Raw genomic sequence first — 18,944 nt, forward strand, 5'->3', positions numbered from 1 at the left:
GCAGAGCAGCAGGATGGAGGGACACAGCAGAGCAGCAGGGAGGAGGGACACTGAGCAGAGCAGCAGGGAGGAGGGACACTGAGCAGAGCAGCAGGGAGGAGGGACACAGCAGAGCAGCAGGGAGGAGGGACACAGCAGAGGAGCAGGGAGGAGGGACACTGAGCAGAGCAGCAGGGAGGAGGGACACTGAGCAGAGCAGCAGGGAGGAGGGACACTGAGCAGAGCAGCAGGGAGGAGGGACACTGAGCAGAGCAGCAGGATGGAGGGACACAGCAGAGCAGCAGGGAGGAGGGACACTGAGCAGAGCAGCAGGGAGGAGGGACACTGAGCAGAGCAGCAGGATGGAGGGACACAGCAGAGCAGCAGGGAGGAGGGACACTGAGCAGAGCAGCAGGGAGGAGGGACACAGCAGAGCAGCAGGGAGGAGGGACACAGCAGAGCAGCAGGGAGGAGGGACACAGCAGAGCAGCAGAGAGGAGGGACACTGAGCAGAGGAGCAGGGACACTGAGCAGAGGAGCAGGGAGGAGGGACACTGAGCAGAGCAGCAGGGAGGAGAGACACTGAGCAGAGGAGCAGGGAGGAGGGACACTGAGCAGAGGAGCAGGGAGGAGGGACACTGAGCAGAGCAGCAGGGAGGAGGGACACTGAGCAGAGCAGCAGGGAGGAGGGACACTGAGCAGAGCAGCAGGGAGGAGGGACACTGAGCAGAGCAGCAGGGAGGAGGGACACTGAGCAGAGCAGCAGAGGAGCAGGGAGGAGGGACACTGAGCAGAGGAGCAGGGAGGAGGGACACTGAGCAGAGGAGCAGGGAGGAGGGACACTGAGCAGAGGAGCAGGGAGGAGGGACACTGAGCAGAGGAGCAGGGAGGAGGGACACTGAGCAGAGGAGCAGGGAGGAGGGACACTGAGCAGAGCAGCAGGGAGGAGGGACACTGAGCAGAGCAGCAGGGGGAAGGGACACTGAGCAGAGGAGCAGGGAGGAGGGACACTGAGCAGAGGAGCAGGGAGGAGGGACACTGAGCAGAGGAGCAGGGAGGAGGGACACTGAGCAGAGGAGCAGGGAGGAGGGACACTGAGCAGAGCAGCAGGGAGGAGGGACACTGAGCAGAGCAGCAGGGGGAAGGGACACTGAGCAGAGGAGCAGGGAGGAGGGACACAGCAGAGCAGCAGGGAGGAGGGACACAGCAGAGCAGCAGGGAGGAGGTACACAGAGGAGAGCAGCAGGGAGAAGGGACACAGAGGAGAGCAGCAGGGAGAAGGGACACAGAGGAGAGCAGCAGGGAGAAGGGACACAGAGGAGAGCAGCAGGGAAGATGGACACAGCAGAGCAGCAGGGAGGAGGGACACAGCAGAGAAGCAGGGAGGAGGGACACTGAGTAGGAGGGAGGAGGGACACAGAGCAGAACAGCAGGGAGGATGGACAAAGAGCAGCAGGGAGGAGGGACACAGCAGAGAGGAGGGACACAGCAGAGCAGCAGGGAAGAGGGACACAGATCAGAGCAGCAGGGAGGAGGGACACTGAGCAGAGCAGCAGGGAGGAGGGACACAGCAGAGCAGCAGGGAGGAGGGACACAGCGGAGCAGCAGGGAGGAGGGACACACCAGAGCAGCAGGGAGGAGGGACACAGAGCAGAGCAGCAGGGAGGAGGGACACAGAGCAGCAGGGAGGAGGGACACAGAGCAGATCAGCAGGGAGGAGGGACACAGAGCAGCAGAGAGGAGGGACACAGAGCAGCAGGGAGGAGGGACACAGAGCAGCAGGGAGGAGGGACACTGAGCAGAGCAGCGGGGAGGGGAGACACTGAGCAGAGCAGCAGGGAGGAGGGACACAGAGCAGAGCAGCAGGGAGGAGGGACACAGAGCAGAGCAGCAGGGAGGAGGGACACAGAGCAGCAGGGAGGAGGGACACAGAGCAGATCAGCAGGGAGGAGGGACACTGAGCAGAGCAGCAGGGAGGAGGGACAGAGGGACACAGAGCAGCAGGGAGGAGGGACAGAGGGACACAGAGCAGCAGGGAGGAGGGACACAGCAGAGCAGCAGGGAGGAGGTACACTGAGCAGAGCAGCAGGGAGGAGGAACACTGCAGAGCAGCAGGGAAGAGGGACACACAGCAGAGCAGCAGGGAGGAGGGACACTGAGCAGAGGAGCAGGGAGGAGGGACACAGCAGAGCAGCAGGGAGGAGGGACACTGAGCAGAGCAGCAGGGAGGTGGGACACAGCAGAGAAGCAGGGAGGTGGGACACAGCAGAGCAGCAGGGAGGAGGGACACTGAGTAGGAGGGAGGAGGGACACAGAGGAGAGCAGCAGGGAGGAGGGACACTGAGCAGAGCAGCAGGGAGGAGGGACACTGAGCAGAGCAGCAGGGAGGAGGGACACTGAGCAGAGCAGCAGGGAGGAGGGACACTGAGCAGAGCAGCAGGGAGGAGGGACACTGAGCAGAGAAGGAAGGAGGAGGGACACAGAGCAGAGCAGCAGGGAGAAGGGTCACAGAGAAGGAGGGAGGAGGGACACTGCAGAGCAGCAGGGAGGTGGGACACAGCAGAGAAGCAGGGAGGAGGGACACAGCAGAGCAGCAGGGAGGTAGGACACAGCAGAGCAGCAGGGAGGTAGGACACAGCAGAGCAGCAGGGAGGTGGGACACAGCAGAGAGGCAGGGAAGTGGGACACAGCAGAGCAGCAGGGAGGAGGGGGACACTGAGCAGAGCAGCAGGGAGGAGGGGGACACTGAGCAGAGCAGCAGGGAGGAGGGGGACACTGAGCAGAGCACCATGGAGGAGGGGACACTGGAGCAGTCAACAATCAGTCTGGGTGGATGGAGATTGTGGTAGACTTTCATAAAGGAATATACAGTCAGTCATTTTGTCATAAATTTTCAAAGTAAGTATACCAGTCTCATCAGGTCTAAGACATTTAATACAGTGGCTGATCAGCTTTAATACAGAGGTAAGAACCATCCTTTTATATATACACAAAAGTCTGCAACCAGTACACTCATATACAGTCCATATGAATTATATACAGTGCTGTCCAAAGCTTTTAAGCAGGTGTGGGGAAAAATGCTACAAAGTAAGAATGCTTTCAAAAATAGTAATGTTAATAGATTCTTTATATCAATTAACAATATAGAAAAGTGAATGCACAAAAGAGAAATCTCAATATTTGGCCTTTTGCCTTCAAGACAGAATCACTTCTTCTACATACACTTGTCACTTGCACACAGTTTTGAAGGAACTTGGCAGGGAGGTTGCTCCAAACATCTTGGAGAACTAACCCCAGATCTTCTGTGGATGTCACTTGTGCAAATCCTTTGTCTGCACATTGGCTGTGTGTTTGGGGTCGTTCCTGCTACAGAATAAATCTGGAGCCAATCAGACGCCTCTCTAATGGTATTACATGATGGATAAGTATCTGCCAGCATTTCTCGGCATTGAGGACACCATGAATCCTGACCAAATCCCTAACTTCCACGGCTGAAATGCAGCCCCAAACCTGCAGGACCCTCCACCGTTGCCTGCAGACCCTCATTATTGTGCTGCTCTCCAGCTCTTTGCCTGTTACAGGCTAATGTTCCACATTTTTACTCATCAGTCCAGAGCACCTGCACTACAGTTTCTATATTTCTGAATATAGTCGAGTCCCTTGGCCTTGATTCCACATTGAAAGTATGGCTCTTAAGGTAGCCTCAAGTGCAAATATGAAAACTAGTGATGAGCGAGCATGCTTGTCACTACTCGGTACTCGCACGAGTATCACTGTACTCGGGCTGCTCGGCGGGGACCGAGTAATCTCGCGATACTCGTGCTTTACTCGTGGTCTTCATTTCTGCATGTTGGCGCTCTTTTGAGAGCCAGCCCTCATGCAGGGATTGGCTGGCAGACCACTGCAATGCCACAGCCCTGTTAGTTGTGGAATTGCAGTGATTGGCCGGCCTGCACAGCGTCACCGAGCCTTTATATCGGCCGGCGCGCTGTGCTCTGCTCACAGCTATTCTGACAGTGAGTGTAGGGAGAGTGTCGCTGATTCAGGGAAAGCTTTGCGGCCCTTTATAGCTTTTTCAGTTGCAGGGCTGCAAACAGTGTGACCAAAAGTCCTTCTCAGGACTATTCTAGTTGTATACAGGCAGGCAGGGTATAGCCAGGTCGGAGTACAGTAGCAGAGTCCTTCTCAGGACTATTGTTGCTATATACAGGCAGGGTATAGCCAGGTCTGAATACAGGCTAGTGACCAAAAGAGTCCTTGTCAGGACTATTGTAGCAGTATACAGGCAGGCAGGCAGGCAGGGTAGTGGTGACCGTATACCAGCCTTCATATCTGGGGCTGGTGTACACAGTGTAAAACAGTCCAGATAGTGTCTGACTTGTCTGTACTGTAATTGTCGCTCCCCAAAAAAACCTGTTAGTAGGTTATTATTGCGTCCGTGCTTGGTTTTTAAAACCGCACGTGTGTGCCTGTTGGTGGCAGCGTACAGGTGCACTGGTGTGCGTTTACCAAACTATTATATAACGCACAAGTGTAGTGTATAATACACGTCAGTCAGCAGTGGCTGATAGTGTCAGAGTTCTTAATTTTTGCTCCTAAAACCTGTGTTAGGTTATTATTGCGTCCGTGCTTGGTTTTTAAAACCGCACGTGTGTGCCTGTTGGTGGCAGCGTACAGGTGCACTGGTGTGCGTTTACCAAACTATTATATAACGCACAAGTGTAGTGTATAATACACGTCAGTCAGCAGTGGCTGATAGTGTCAGAGTTCTTAATTTTTGCTCCTAAAACCTGTGTTAGGTTATTATTGCGTCCGTGCTTGGTTTTTAAAACCGCACGTGTGTGCCTGTTGGTGGCAGCGTACAGGTGCACTGGTGTGCGTTTACCAAACTATTATATAACGCACAAGTGTAGTGTATAATACACGTCAGTCAGCAGTGGCTGATAGTGTCAGAGTTCTTAATTTTTGCTCCTAAAACCTGTGTTAGGTTATTATTGCGTCCGTGCTTGGTTTTTAAAACCGCACGTGTGTGCCTGTTGGTGGCAGCGTACAGGTGCACTGGTGTGCGTTTACCAAACTATTATATAACGCACAAGTGTAGTGTATAATACACGTCAGTCAGCAGTGGCTGATAGTGTCAGAGTTCTTAATTTTTGCTCCTAAAACCTGTGTTAGGTTATTATTGCGTCCGTGCTTGGTTTTTAAAACCGCACGTGTGTGCCTGTTGGTGGCAGCGTACAGGTGCACTGGTGTGCGTTTACCAAACTATTATATAACGCACAAGTGTAGTGTATAATACACGTCAGTCAGCAGTGGCTGATAGTGTCAGAGTTCTTAATTTTTGCTCCTAAAACCTGTGTTAGGTTATTATTGCGTCCGTGCTTGGTTTTTAAAACCGCACGTGTGTGCCTGTTGGTGGCAGCGTACAGGTGCACTGGTGTGCGTTTACCAAACTATTATATAACGCACAAGTGTAGTGTATAATACACGTCAGTCAGCAGTGGCTGATAGTGTCAGAGTTCTTAATTTTTGCTCCTAAAACCTGTGTTAGGTTATTATTGCGTCCGTGCTTGGTTTTTAAAACCGCACGTGTGTGCCTGTTGGTGGCAGCGTACAGGTGCACTGGTGTGCGTTTACCAAACTATTATATAACGCACAAGTGTAGTGTATAATACACGTCAGTCAGCAGTGGCTGATAGTGTCAGAGTTCTTAATTTTTGCTCCTAAAACCTGTGTTAGGTTATTATTGCGTCCGTGCTTGGTTTTTAAAACCGCACGTGTGTGCCTGTTGGTGGCAGCGTACAGGTGCACTGGTGTGCGTTTACCAAACTATTATATAACGCACAAGTGTAGTGTATAATACACGTCAGTCAGCAGTGGCTGATAGTGTCAGAGTTCTTAATTTTTGCTCCTAAAACCTGTGTTAGGTTATTATTGCGTCCGTGCTTGCATTTAAAAACCGCACGTGTGTGCCTGTCGGTGGCAGCGTACAGGTGCACTTGTGTGCAATTTCCAGAAACTTTGATATAACGCACAAGTAGTGAATATACACGTCAGCAGTGCATAGCATTGCAAAATGCGCAAGGGCATTGGCAAGGAACAAGGAAGTGGACGTGATGGTGGTGCAGGCAGAGGCCGAGGTCGTGGGCAAGCTCTAATTTCGCCACAACAAAGGGCCACATCTAGTCGCTCGCACGTCCTGTCCCAAATTCTTGGGGACCGCAGCAGTACACCGCTCTTGAACCAAGACCAGTGTCAACAGGTTGTTAGTTGGATAGCGGATAATGCTTCCAGTCAGATTGGCACCACCACAAACACTCTGTCTTCCACACGGTCAAGTGTCAGTAGCCGTGATACTGCACCGCACATTTCTGAACCTGATCCTCCTTCCTACCACCAGGCTGAGTACACGTCCTCCTCGGACATTAATGATCCCACACTTGGACACTCGGAAGAGCTGTTCACGTTTCCATTCACACATTCTGGCCTCTCGCCAGCTCATATTGAAGTGGGTCATGAGGAGATCGTCTGTACAGATGGCCAAATATTTGAGCAGCCACGTTCTCACGAAGTTGGCAACGTGTCTCAACAAGTGGTGGACGATGATGAGACACAATTGTCAGCAAGTCAGGAGGAGGAGCAGGGTGCGGAAGAGGAAGACGACGTGGTGGATGATCCAGTAACTGACCCAACCTGGCAGGAGGATATGCAGAGCGAGGACAGCAGTGCACAGGGGGAGGGAGGCGTAGCATCACAACAGGCAGTAAGAAGCAGGGTGGTGGCCCCAGGCAGAAGTCAGGCAACCGTTCCCCGGAACAACACGACGACACAAGGTGCCTGTCCAAATGTTAGGTCTTCACGAGTCTGGCAGTTTTTTAAGTTGGATCCAGATGATTCAAAAAAGGCCATTTGCAACACCTGCCGTGCCAGCATCAGCAGGGGTACCAAAACTAGCAGCCTGACCACCACCAGCATGATCAGGCACATGTCAGCCAAGCACCCGACTTTGTGGGAAGTACAACAGAGTCGAGGAGCAGTGCTTGCTGATGTCACTGCTACGTCTTCGCTGGTTGTGCATGCGAGCCAATCCTCTGTCCATGCTGCCTGCGAACAAGCCTCCTCCACTCCTGCACCTACAGTTGCCTACGCAGAAAGAACACCATCATCAAGCACGTCCTTGTCCCAGCGCAGCGTTCAGTTATCCATTCAGCAAACCTTTGAACGCAGGCGCAAATACACTGCCAACACCCCACATGCCACAGTTCTAAATGCTAACATTTCGCGACTGCTTGCGCTGGAAATGTTGCCTTTTAGGCTGGTGGAGACAGAAGCATTCCGTGACCTGATGGCGGCAGCTGTCCCACGTTACTCGGTCCCCAGCCGCCACTATTTCTCCCGGTGTGCCGTCCCCGCGTTGCATAACCACGTGTCACAAAACATCACACGTGCCCTGAACAACGCTGTTTCACCCAAGGTCCACCTAACCACAGACACGTGGACAAGTGCTTGTGGGCAAGGCCGCTACATCTCGTTGACGGCACACTGGGTTAATATTGTGGAAGCTGGGACCCAGTCTGAGCGAGGGACGCAACACGTCCTTCCCACACCAAGGTTTGCAGGCCCTACCTCAGTCAGTGTTTCACCCACACTCTACAGCTCCGGAATGTCATGCTCTTCAGCCTCCTCCTCCTCCTGCGCATCCTCATCCACTGTGCCCTCCACACCAGTCACAAGCTGGAAGCACTGCAGCACTGCCTCGGCGAAGCGGCAACAGGCTGTGCTGAAGCTAATCTGCATAGGTGACAAACCCCACAATGCAGAAGAGCTGTGGACAGCTCTGAAACAGCAGGCAGATCACTGGCTCACACCTCTGAACCTAAAGCCAGGAAAGGTCGTTTGTGACAATGGCCGGAACCTGGTGGCGGCTTTGAGGCGAGGCCAGCTGACACATGTTCCATGCGTGGCCCATGTGCTCAACCTCGTGGTTCAGCGGTTTATAAAGTCATACCCAGAGCTGTCTGATCTGCTGGTAAAAGTTCGCCGCCTGTCTGCACATTTTCGAAAGTCACCTACTGCTTCAGCCGGCCTTGCCGGCTTTCAGCGCCGTTTGCATCTTCCGGCTCACAGACTGGTGTGTGATGTCCCCACGCGTTGGAATTCAACTCTGCACATGTTGGTCAGGATATGTGAGCAGAAGAGGGCAGTTGTTGAGTACCTGCATCACCTAAGCCGTCGGGAAATGGGTCAAACTCCACACATAACACCTGAGGAGTGGAGATGGATGTCAGACCTATGTACCATCCTCCAAAACTTTGAGGACTCCACCAAGATGGTGAGTGGTGATGACGCCATTATTAGCGTCACCATACCGCTACTCTGCCTTCTAAAACGGTCCCTGCTGAAAAACAAACATGATGCATTGCAGGCGGAGCGCGATGAGTTGCAGCAAGAAACAGTAGTGGGTGTGGGTGATAACACACAGCCCAGCCTCGTCTCATCACAACGTGCAGTGGAGGACTATGACGAGGAGGAGGATGAAGACATGGAGCAACTCTCCGGCCAAATTGAGGATATGACATGCACACCAGTCATATCCTCGATTCAGCGTGGCTGGCCAGAGGACAGGGTAGATGAGGAGGAGGAGGAGGAGGAGGAGGAGGAGGAGGAGGACAGCATGTTCAGTCATCTTGTTGGTCAGGCTACTGAAGTCCTGGCTGTTAAGAGTCTGGCGCACATGGCTGACTTTATGGTAAGCTGCCTGTCTCGTGACCCTCGCGTTAAGAACATCTTGGCCGACAATCATTACTGGTTGGTAACACTGTTAGACCCACGCTACAAGGAGAACTTTTTGTCTCTTATTCCCGTGGAGGAGAGGTCAACCAAAATGCAGCAGTTTCGGAAGGCCATACTCACGGAAGTAGGCAAAGCATTCCCCTCACAAAACGCTAGCGGCATAGGTCAGGAATCAGTGGACAACCGAGGCGTACAGCCGAGAGAGGCACAAGTCCAATCCGCCAGAGGTAGGGGAACAGTCTTTAAGATGTGGGACAGTTTTCTCAGCCCCTCACGTACCACAGCCCCTGAGGTGCGGGGTAGTGCCACAAGAAATCCTAAGTTTGCCCAGATGCTGAAGGAGTACCTTGCAGATCGAACAACTGTACTCCGACATTCCTCTGTGCCTTACAATTATTGGGTATCCAAGCTGGACACGTGGCATGAATTGGCTCTCTACGCCTTGGAAGTCCTGGCCTGCCCTGCTGCTAGCGTTTTGTCAGAGCGTGTTTTTAGTGCCGCAGGTGGAATCATTACAGATAAACGCACCCGCCTGTCAACTGAAAATGCTGACAGGCTGACTCTGATAAAGATGAACAAGGGTTGGATTGGGCCAGACTTCACCACACCACCAGCAAATGAGAGCGGAATTTAAAGTTTGCCATGTACCTCCACTCACCCATGGGTACACTTCTCGACTTTGGATAATCGCTGGACTGCTCCTCCTTCTCCTCATGCGCCATCATGATGACCGTTACAATAGTTAGGTCTTTGTTTCAGGTATACCCCCAGTGGTAAATTTTTTCGCCCATTCTTTGCAGAATGGACATTACAACGACAGGAGACCCGCTCCTTTGCAATGGGAACAATGTTTTGAGGCCCTCATGCACGTCTCTACCCAGGGACAACGTGTAGCCTCCCAATTTTTGGCTGCCCTGCCTAAGGGCTATACTATAATACACCCACTTCCTTAAAATGGACACTTAATGTTTTGAGGCCCTCATGCACGTCTCTACCCAGGGACAATGTGGAGCCTCCCAATTTTTGGCTGCCCTGGCAAAGGGCTATACTGAAATAGACCCACTTCCTTACAATGGGCACTTCAGGTTTAAAGGCCATCATGCACGTCTCTATCCAGGGACAATGTGGAGCCTCCCAATTTTTGGCTGCCCTGCCTAAGGGCTATACTGAAATACACCCACTTCCTTAAAATGGACACTTAATGTTTTGAGGCCCTCATGCACGTCTCTACCCAGGGACAATGTGGAGCCTCCCAATTTTTGGCTGCCCTGGCAAAGGGCTATACTGAAATAGACCCACTTCCTTACAATGGGCACTTCAGGTTTAAAGGCCATCATGCACGTCTCTACCCAGGGACAATGTGGAGCCTCCCAATTTTTGGCTGCCCTGCCTAAGGGCTATACTATAATACACCCACTTCCTGACAATGGACACTTAATGTTTTGAGGCCCTCATGCACGTCTCTACCCAGGGACAATGTGGAGCCTCCCAATTTTTGGCTGCCCTGGCAAAGGGCTATACTGAAATAGACCCACTTCCTTACAATGGGCACTTCAGGTTTAAAGGCCATCATGCACGTCTCTACCCAGGGACAATGTGGAGCCTCCCAATTTTTGGCTGCCCTGCCTAAGGGCTATACTGAAATACACCCACTTCCTTAAAATGGACACTTAATGTTTTGAGGCCCTCATGCACGTCTCTACCCAGGGACAATGTGGAGCCTCCCAATTTTTGGCTGCCCTGGCAAAGGGCTATACTGAAATAGACCCACTTCCTTACAATGGGCACTTCAGGTTTAAAGGCCATCATGCACGTCTCTACCCAGGGACAATGTGGAGCCTCCCAATTTTTGGCTGCCCTGGCAAAGGGCTATACTGAAATAGACCCACTTCCTTACAATGGGCACTTCAGGTTTAAAGGCCATCATGCACGTCTCTACCCAGGGACAATGTGGAGCCTCCCAATTTTTGGCTGCCCTGCCTAAGGGCTATACTATAATACACCCACTTCCTGACAATGGACACTTAATGTTTTGAGGCCCTCATGCACGTCTCTACCCAGGGACAATGTGGAGCCTCCCAATTTTTGGCTGCCCTGGCAAAGGGCTATACTGAAATAGACCCACTTCCTTACAATGGGCACTTCAGGTTTAAAGGCCATCATGCACGTCTCTATCCAGGGACAATGTGGAGCCTCCCAATTTTTGGCTGCCCTGCCTAAGGGCTATACTGAAATACACCCACTTCCTTAAAATGGACACTTAATGTTTTGAGGCCCTCATGCACGTCTCTACCCAGGGACAATGTGGAGCCTCCCAATTTTTGGCTGCCCTGGCAAAGGGCTATACTGAAATAGACCCACTTCCTTACAATGGGCACTTCAGGTTTAAAGGCCATCATGCACGTCTCTACCCAGGGACAATGTGGAGCCTCCCAATTTTTGGCTGCCCTGGCAAAGGGCTATACTGAAATAGACCCACTTCCTTACAATGGGCACTTCAGGTTTAAAGGCCATCATGCACGTCTCTACCCAGGGACAATGTGGAGCCTCCCAATTTTTGGCTGCCCTGCCTAAGGGCTATACTATAATACACCCACTTCCTGACAATGGACACTTAATGTTTTGAGGCCCTCATGCACGTCTCTACCCAGGGACAATGTGGAGCCTCCCAATTTTTGGCTGCCCTGGCAAAGGGCTATACTGAAATAGACCCACTTCCTTACAATGGGCACTTCAGGTTTAAAGGCCATCATGCACGTCTCTACCCAGGGACAATGTGGAGCCTCCCAATTTTTGGCTGCCCTGCCTAAGGGCTATACTGAAATACACCCACTTCCTTAAAATGGACACTTAATGTTTTGAGGCCCTCATGCACGTCTCTACCCAGGGACAATGTGGAGCCTCCCAATTTTTGGCTGCCCTGGCAAAGGGCTATACTGAAATAGACCCACTTCCTTACAATGGGCACTTCAGGTTTAAAGGCCATCATGCACGTCTCTACCCAGGGACAATGTGGAGCCTCCCAATTTTTGGCTGCCCTGGCAAAGGGCTATACTGAAATAGACCCACTTCCTTACAATGGGCACTTCAGGTTTAAAGGCCATCATGCACGTCTCTACCCAGGGACAATGTGGAGCCTCCCAATTTTTGGCTGCCCTGCCTAAGGGCTATACTATAATACACCCACTTCCTGACAATGGACACTTAATGTTTTGAGGCCCTCATGCACGTCTCTACCCAGGGACAATGTGGAGCCTCCCAATTTTTGGCTGCCCTGGCAAAGGGCTATACTGAAATAGACCCACTTCCTTACAATGGGCACTTCAGGTTTAAAGGCCATCATGCACGTCTCTATCCAGGGACAATGTGGAGCCTCCCAATTTTTGGCTGCCCTGCCTAAGGGCTATACTGAAATACACCCACTTCCTTAAAATGGACACTTAATGTTTTGAGGCCCTCATGCACGTCTCTACCCAGGGACAATGTGGAGCCTCCCAATTTTTGGCTGCCCTGGCAAAGGGCTATACTGAAATAGACCCACTTCCTTACAATGGGCACTTCAGGTTTAAAGGCCATCATGCACGTCTCTACCCAGGGACAATGTGGAGCCTCCCAATTTTTGGCTGCCCTGGCAAAGGGCTATACTGAAATAGACCCACTTCCTTACAATGGGCACTTCAGGTTTAAAGGCCATCATGCACGTCTCTACCCAGGGACAATGTGGAGCCTCCCAATTTTTGGCTGCCCTGCCTAAGGGCTATACTATAATACACCCACTTCCTGACAATGGACACTTAATGTTTTGAGGCCCTCATGCACGTCTCTACCCAGGGACAATGTGGAGCCTCCCAATTTTTGGCTGCCCTGGCAAAGGGCTATACTGAAATAGACCCACTTCCTTACAATGGGCACTTCAGGTTTAAAGGCCATCATGCACGTCTCTACCCAGGGACAATGTGGAGCCTCCCAATTTTTGGCTGCCCTGCCTAAGGGCTATACTATAATACACCCACTTCCTGACAATGGACACTTAATGTTTTGAGGCCCTCATGCACGTCTGTATGCAGGGGCATTGGTGAACCTCACAATTTAGGACTGCCCTGGCAAAGGAAAATACTACAAAGACTCACTTCCTCAAAATGGGCACATTAGACTCAAGAGGCCTTCATGTACGTCTCTTCTCAGGGACATCGGAGTGCCACACAATGTTTTCACGTAAAATCTTTCATGTATTGATCTCAAAAAGTAACATACACCAGCTCTATCTCACTATTGGGTATGTGCCCTTAACATTTCCGCCATGAAAAATCATTTTGGGGTCATTTTGGAAGGTTTTCTGGTGAGTCCGTAAAAATGGCGTAAAACGCGGACAAAATTGTTCACAGCTGTGACTTTTGAGTGATAAATGCTTCAAGGGGTCTTCCCCATGCTGTTGCCATGTCATTTGAGCACTCTTCTGAGACTTTTGTGACATTTTTAGGGTTTCTCCATGCTGCCGGGAGGTCATTTCACAAAAATACTCGGGTCTCCCATAGGATAACATTGGGCTCGTTGCTCGGGCCGAGTACACGAGTATCTTGGGAGGCTCGGCCCGAGCTTCGAGCACCCGAGCTTTTTAGTACTCGCTCATCACTAATGAAAACCAATAATTGCTATCTTGAAACTGGCCCTCATGAGGACCATCCCAGAAAAAGAAGACATAGAATTATCTCTGCTGCAGAGGATAAGTTTGTCAAAGTTACCAGCCTCAGAACATGCAGATTGATAGTACCTCAAATAACAGGCCAGATAAATGATGTACAAACATCAAGTTGCAGAAAGATCTTAATATCGAAAGTCCAGAGGAAACTGGAAGCAGCCTTTATAGTAGTATTGCTAAAAGGAAGTCACTCAAGAAGAAGAGACTTGTTTGGGCTAAAGAAAACAAGGACTGGGCACTAGATCGGAGGAAGGCTGTGATCTAATGCGCACAAGTTTTAGATTTTTGGTATCAACCACAATGTCCTTGTAGGATGCACAAAATGTGAGTTGAGGGTTCCCACATGTGTGGTGCTCACTGTATAGCACAGATGGGGGAGGTGTGAAGATGAAAGGGTGCTTTGCTTGGGAAACTGTTGGTAATTTACTTAAAATTTAAAAGGGGTTGTCCAGGGTTTCATGAAATCTGCAGTCACTCTATTTGACTGCAGGCTTGTGAATCCTCACATTGCGTGTAGCATACGCTGTGATGATTCTCGGGCGCTACCGACAAGACCGAACATTCAGGTGGCCGCAAGTATGCAATATATACTTCCGACCACCATTCCAACTAGACTGCGGCCTCGCTTAATACAGGTGAATTTAGTGTGGTCGCGCGTGTCTCTGCGATATATATACTTCTGGCCACATTCCAACTAGTCGTGTGCGGCCTCACTCAATACAGGTGAATTGAGCGTAGACGCAAGTGTCTAGTCGCAATGTGGCCTGGCCACATTCTGACTAGATACGCGCGGCCACGCTCAATTTACCTGTATCGAGTGAGGACGCACACGTCTAGTTGGAATGTGACCAGAAGTAAATATATATCATACACTTTTCTTGTCTCTCGCTGCTGGTGCTGTAGAATCCTCACAGTGAGTGCTGCGCGGATTCACTAGTCAGCAGTCACAAAGTAAAAAGTTTGGACAACCCCTTTAAAGTACAATTACGCAGCATGGCTACCACAGCACTCTGCAATCACATGCCATACCCATCTGGTCTGCACTTATTGGGACCATTATTGTTGCTGCAACAGAACAATGACCCAGAACACTTCCAAGGTATGTAAGGGCTGTGTAACCAAGAAGGGGAGGGATGGAGCACTGGTCAAGTGACTTCGCCTTTACGATCACCAACCTCACCCCAATTCATCTGTTTTTAAGATAAATTGGACCCAGGGGGAAGGCAAATCAGACAAGTGCCTAGCACCTCTGGGAAATCCTCCAAAACTGTTGGGTGCCATCCCAGGTGACGAGAGAATGCAAAAGGGTGTAAAGCTGTCAACAGTAGTGATGAGCGAGCACTGCAATGCTTGGGTGCTCGGTACAAGCAGTCAGATGCTCAGATGGGAACGACTTGTGTACCCGAGTATAATAGAAGTGAATGAGGAACACGAACGAAAATCTTCCGGAAAAATGTTTGAGTTTCCCATTGACTTCCATTACACTTGGGTCCTCAAGTCGCCCCCATCCGAGCGTCCGACTGCTTGTTACGAGTACCAAGCACCCAAACATGGTAGTGCCCGCTCATCACTAGTTACGAGTACCAAGCACCTAAACATGGTAGTGCTCACTCATTACTAGTTACGAGTACTGAGCACCCGAGCATGGTAGTGCCCGCTCATCACTAGTTACGAGTACTGAGCACCTGAGCATGGTAGTGCCCGCTCATCACTAGTTACGAGTACTGAGCACCCGAGCATGGTAGTGCCCGCTCATCACTAGTTACGAGTACTGAGCACTCGAGCATGGTAGTGCCCGCTCATCACTAGTTACGAGTACTGAGCACTCGAGCATGGTAGTGCCCGCTCATCACTAGTTACGAGTACTGAGCACCCGAGCATGGTAGTGCCCGCTCATCACTAGTTACGAGTACCAAGCACCCAAGCATGGTAGTGCCCGCTCATCACTAGTTACGAGTACTGAGCACCCGAGCATGGTAGTGCCCGCTTATCACTAGTTACGAGTACCGAGCACCCGAGCATGGTAGTGCTCACTCATCACTAGTTACGAGTACTAAGCACCCGAGCATGGTAGTGCTCATTCATCACTAGTTATGAGTACTGAGCACCCGAGCATGGTAGTGCTCACTCATCACTAGTTACGAGTACTGAGCACCCGAGCATGGTAGTGCTCACTCATCACTAGTTACGAGTACTGAGCACCCGAGCATGGTAGTGCCCGCTCATCACTAGTTACGAGTACCGAGCACCCGAGCATGGTAGTGCTCGCTCATCACTAGTTACGAGTACCAAGCACCCAAGCATGGTAGTGCTCGCTCATCACTAGTTACGAGTACCGAGCACCCGAGCATGGTAGTGCTCGCTCATCACTAGTTACGAGTACCGAGCACCCGAGCATGGTAGTGCCCGCTCATCACTAGTTACGAGTATCACGCACCCGAGCATGGTAGTGCCCGCTCATCACTAGTTACGAGTACCAAGCACCCAAACATGGTAGTGCTCACTCATCACTAGTTACGAGTACCAAGCACCCAAGCATGGTAGTGCCCGCTCATCACTAGTTACGAGTACCAAGCACCCAAACATGGTAGTGCTCGCTCATCACTAGTTACGAGTACCGAGCACCCAAGCATGGTAGTGCTCACTCATGACTAGTTACGAGTACTGAGCACCCGAGCATGGTAGTGCCCGCTCATCACTAGTTACGAGTACTGAGCACTCGAGCATGGTAGTGCCCGCTCATCACTAGTTACGAGTACTGAGCACTCGAGCATGGTAGTGCCCGCTCATCACTAGTTACGAGTACTGAGCACCCGAGCATGGTAGTGCCCGCTTATCACTAGTTACGAGTACCAAGCACCCAAGCATGGTAGTGCCCGCTCATCACTAGTTACGAGTACTGAGCACCCGAGCATGGTAGTGCCCGCTCAGCACTAGTTACAAGTACCGAGCACCCGAGCATGGTAGTGCCCGCTCATCACTAGTTACGAGTACCGAGCACCCGAGCATGGTAGTGCCCGCTCATCACTAGTTACAAGTACTGAGCACCCGAGCATGGTAGTGCCCGCTCATCACTAGTTACAAGTACTGAGCACCCGAGCATGGTAGTGCCCGCTCATCACTAGTTACAAGTACTGAGCACCCGAGCATGGTAGTGCCCGCTCATCACTAGTTACGAGTACCGAGCACCCGAGCATGGTAGTGCCCGCTTATCACTAGTTACGAGTACCGAGCACCCGAGCATGGTAGTGCTCACTCATCACTAGTTACGAGTACTAAGCACCCGAGCATGGTAGTGCTCATTCATCACTAGTTATGAGTACTGAGCACCCGAGCATGGTAGTGCTCACTCATCACTAGTTACGAGTACTGAGCACCCGAGCATGGTAGTGCCCGCTCATCACTAGTTACGAGTACTGAGCACCCGAGCATGGTAGTGCTCACTCATCACTAGTTACGAGTACTGAGCACCCGAGCATGGTAGTGCCCGCTCATCACTAGTTACGAGTACCGAGCACCCGAGCATGGTAGTGCTCGCTCATCACTAGTTACGAGTACCAAGCACCCAAGCATGGTAGTGCTCGCTCATCACTAGTTACGAGTACCGAGCACCCGAGCATGGTAGTGCTCGCTCATCACTAGTTACGAGTACCGAGCACCCGAGCATGGTAGTGCCCGCTCATCACTAGTTACGAGTATCACGCACCCGAGCATGGTAGTGCCCGCTCATCACTAGTTACGAGTACCAAGCACCCAAACATGGTAGTGCTCACTCATCACTAGTTACGAGTACCAAGCACCCAAGCATGGTAGTGCCCGCTCATCACTAGTTACGAGTACCAAGCACCCAAACATGGTAGTGCTCGCTCATCACTAGTTACGAGTACCGAGCACCCAAGCATGGTAGTGCTCACTCATCACTAGTTACGAGTACTGAGCACCCGAGCATGGTAGTGCCCGCTCATCACTAGTTACGAGTACCGAGCACCCGAGCATGGTAGTGCTCGCTCATCACTAGTTACGAGTACCAAGCACCCAAGCATGGTAGTGCTCGCTCATCACTAGTTACGAGTACCGAGCACCCGAGCATGGTAGTGCTCGCTCATCACTAGTTACGAGTACCGAGCACCCGAGCATGGTAGTGCCCGCTCATCACTAGTTACGAATATCACGCACCCGAGCATGGTAGTGCCCGCTCATCACTAGTTACGAGTACCAAGCACCCAAACATGGTAGTGCTCACTCATCACTAGTTACGAGTACCAAGCACCCAAGCATGGTAGTGCCCGCTCATCACTAGTTACGAGTACCAAGCACCCAAACATGGTAGTGCTCGCTCATCACTAGTTACGAGTACCGAGCACCCAAGCATGGTAGTGCTCACTCATCACTAGTTACGAGTACTGAGCACCCGAGCATGGTAGTGCCCGCTCATCACTAGTTACGAGTACCGAGCACCCGAGCATGGTAGTGCTCACTCATCACTAGTTACGGGTACTGAGCACCTGAGCATGGTAGTGCCCGCTCATCACTAGTTATGAGTACTGAGCACCCGAGCATGGTAGTGCCAGCTCATCACTAGTTACGAGTACTGAGCACCTGAGCATGGTAGTGCCCGCTCATCACTAGTTACTAGTACTGAGCACCCGAGCATGGTAGTGCCCGCTCATCACTAGTTACGAGTACTGAGCACCTGAGCATGGTAGTGCCCGCTCATCACTAGTTACGAGTACTGAGCACCTGAGCATGGTAGTGCCCGCTCATCACTAGTTTCGAGTACTGAGCACCTGAGCATGGTAGTGCTCACTCATCACTAGTTACGAGTACTGAGCACCTGAGCATGGTAGTGCCCGCTCATCACTAGTTACGAGTACCGAGCACCCGAGCATGGTAGTGCTCCCTCATCACTAGTTACGAGTACCGAGCACTCGAGCATAATAGTGCCCACTCATCACTAGTCAACAGCGTAAAAAGAGGGAACTTTAAGGAATCTAAGGTTTAACACAGATTCTGGTTTGTTTCATGTGTTTCTTTACTCCATAAATGTTCCTTCATTCTGAAACTAAAATGGGCACATTCAAGTAGTAACAAGGAAAACTACAGCATGAACAGCGGTGTCCAAACCTTTGACCAATACTGTATATATATGTATACACACATACATACACTTCTTATCTACAAATACAGAACATTCCAATATAGATATATATGCAGATGTGTCTTTATAGAGAGCGGAGGGAAAACCTGCAGATGTGTCTTTATAGAGAGGGGAGGAAAAACCTACAGATGTGTCTTTATAGAGAGCGTCGGGAAAAAACCTGCAGATGTGTCTTTATAGAGAGCAGAGGGAAAAAACCTGCAGATGTGTCTTTATAGAGAGCGGAGGGAAAAACCTGCGGATGTGTCTTTATAGAGAGCGGAGGGGAAAACCTGCACATGTGTCTTTATAGAGAGCGGAGGGGAAAACCTGCAC

General features: G+C 51.2%; 1 protein-coding gene across 2 annotated transcripts in view; it reads right to left on the reverse strand.

Moving 5' to 3' along the window:
* Nucleotides 1–18,944, reverse strand: part of PPP3CC (protein phosphatase 3 catalytic subunit gamma) — a 77,517-nt gene that overhangs the window by 35,503 nt on the left and 23,070 nt on the right. The gene's annotated exons all lie outside the window — the stretch shown is intronic.

The sequence above is a fragment of the Anomaloglossus baeobatrachus genome, chromosome 4 (assembly GCF_048569485.1).
Source record: "Anomaloglossus baeobatrachus isolate aAnoBae1 chromosome 4, aAnoBae1.hap1, whole genome shotgun sequence".
In the NCBI taxonomy this organism is placed as follows: Eukaryota; Metazoa; Chordata; class Amphibia; order Anura; family Aromobatidae; genus Anomaloglossus; species Anomaloglossus baeobatrachus.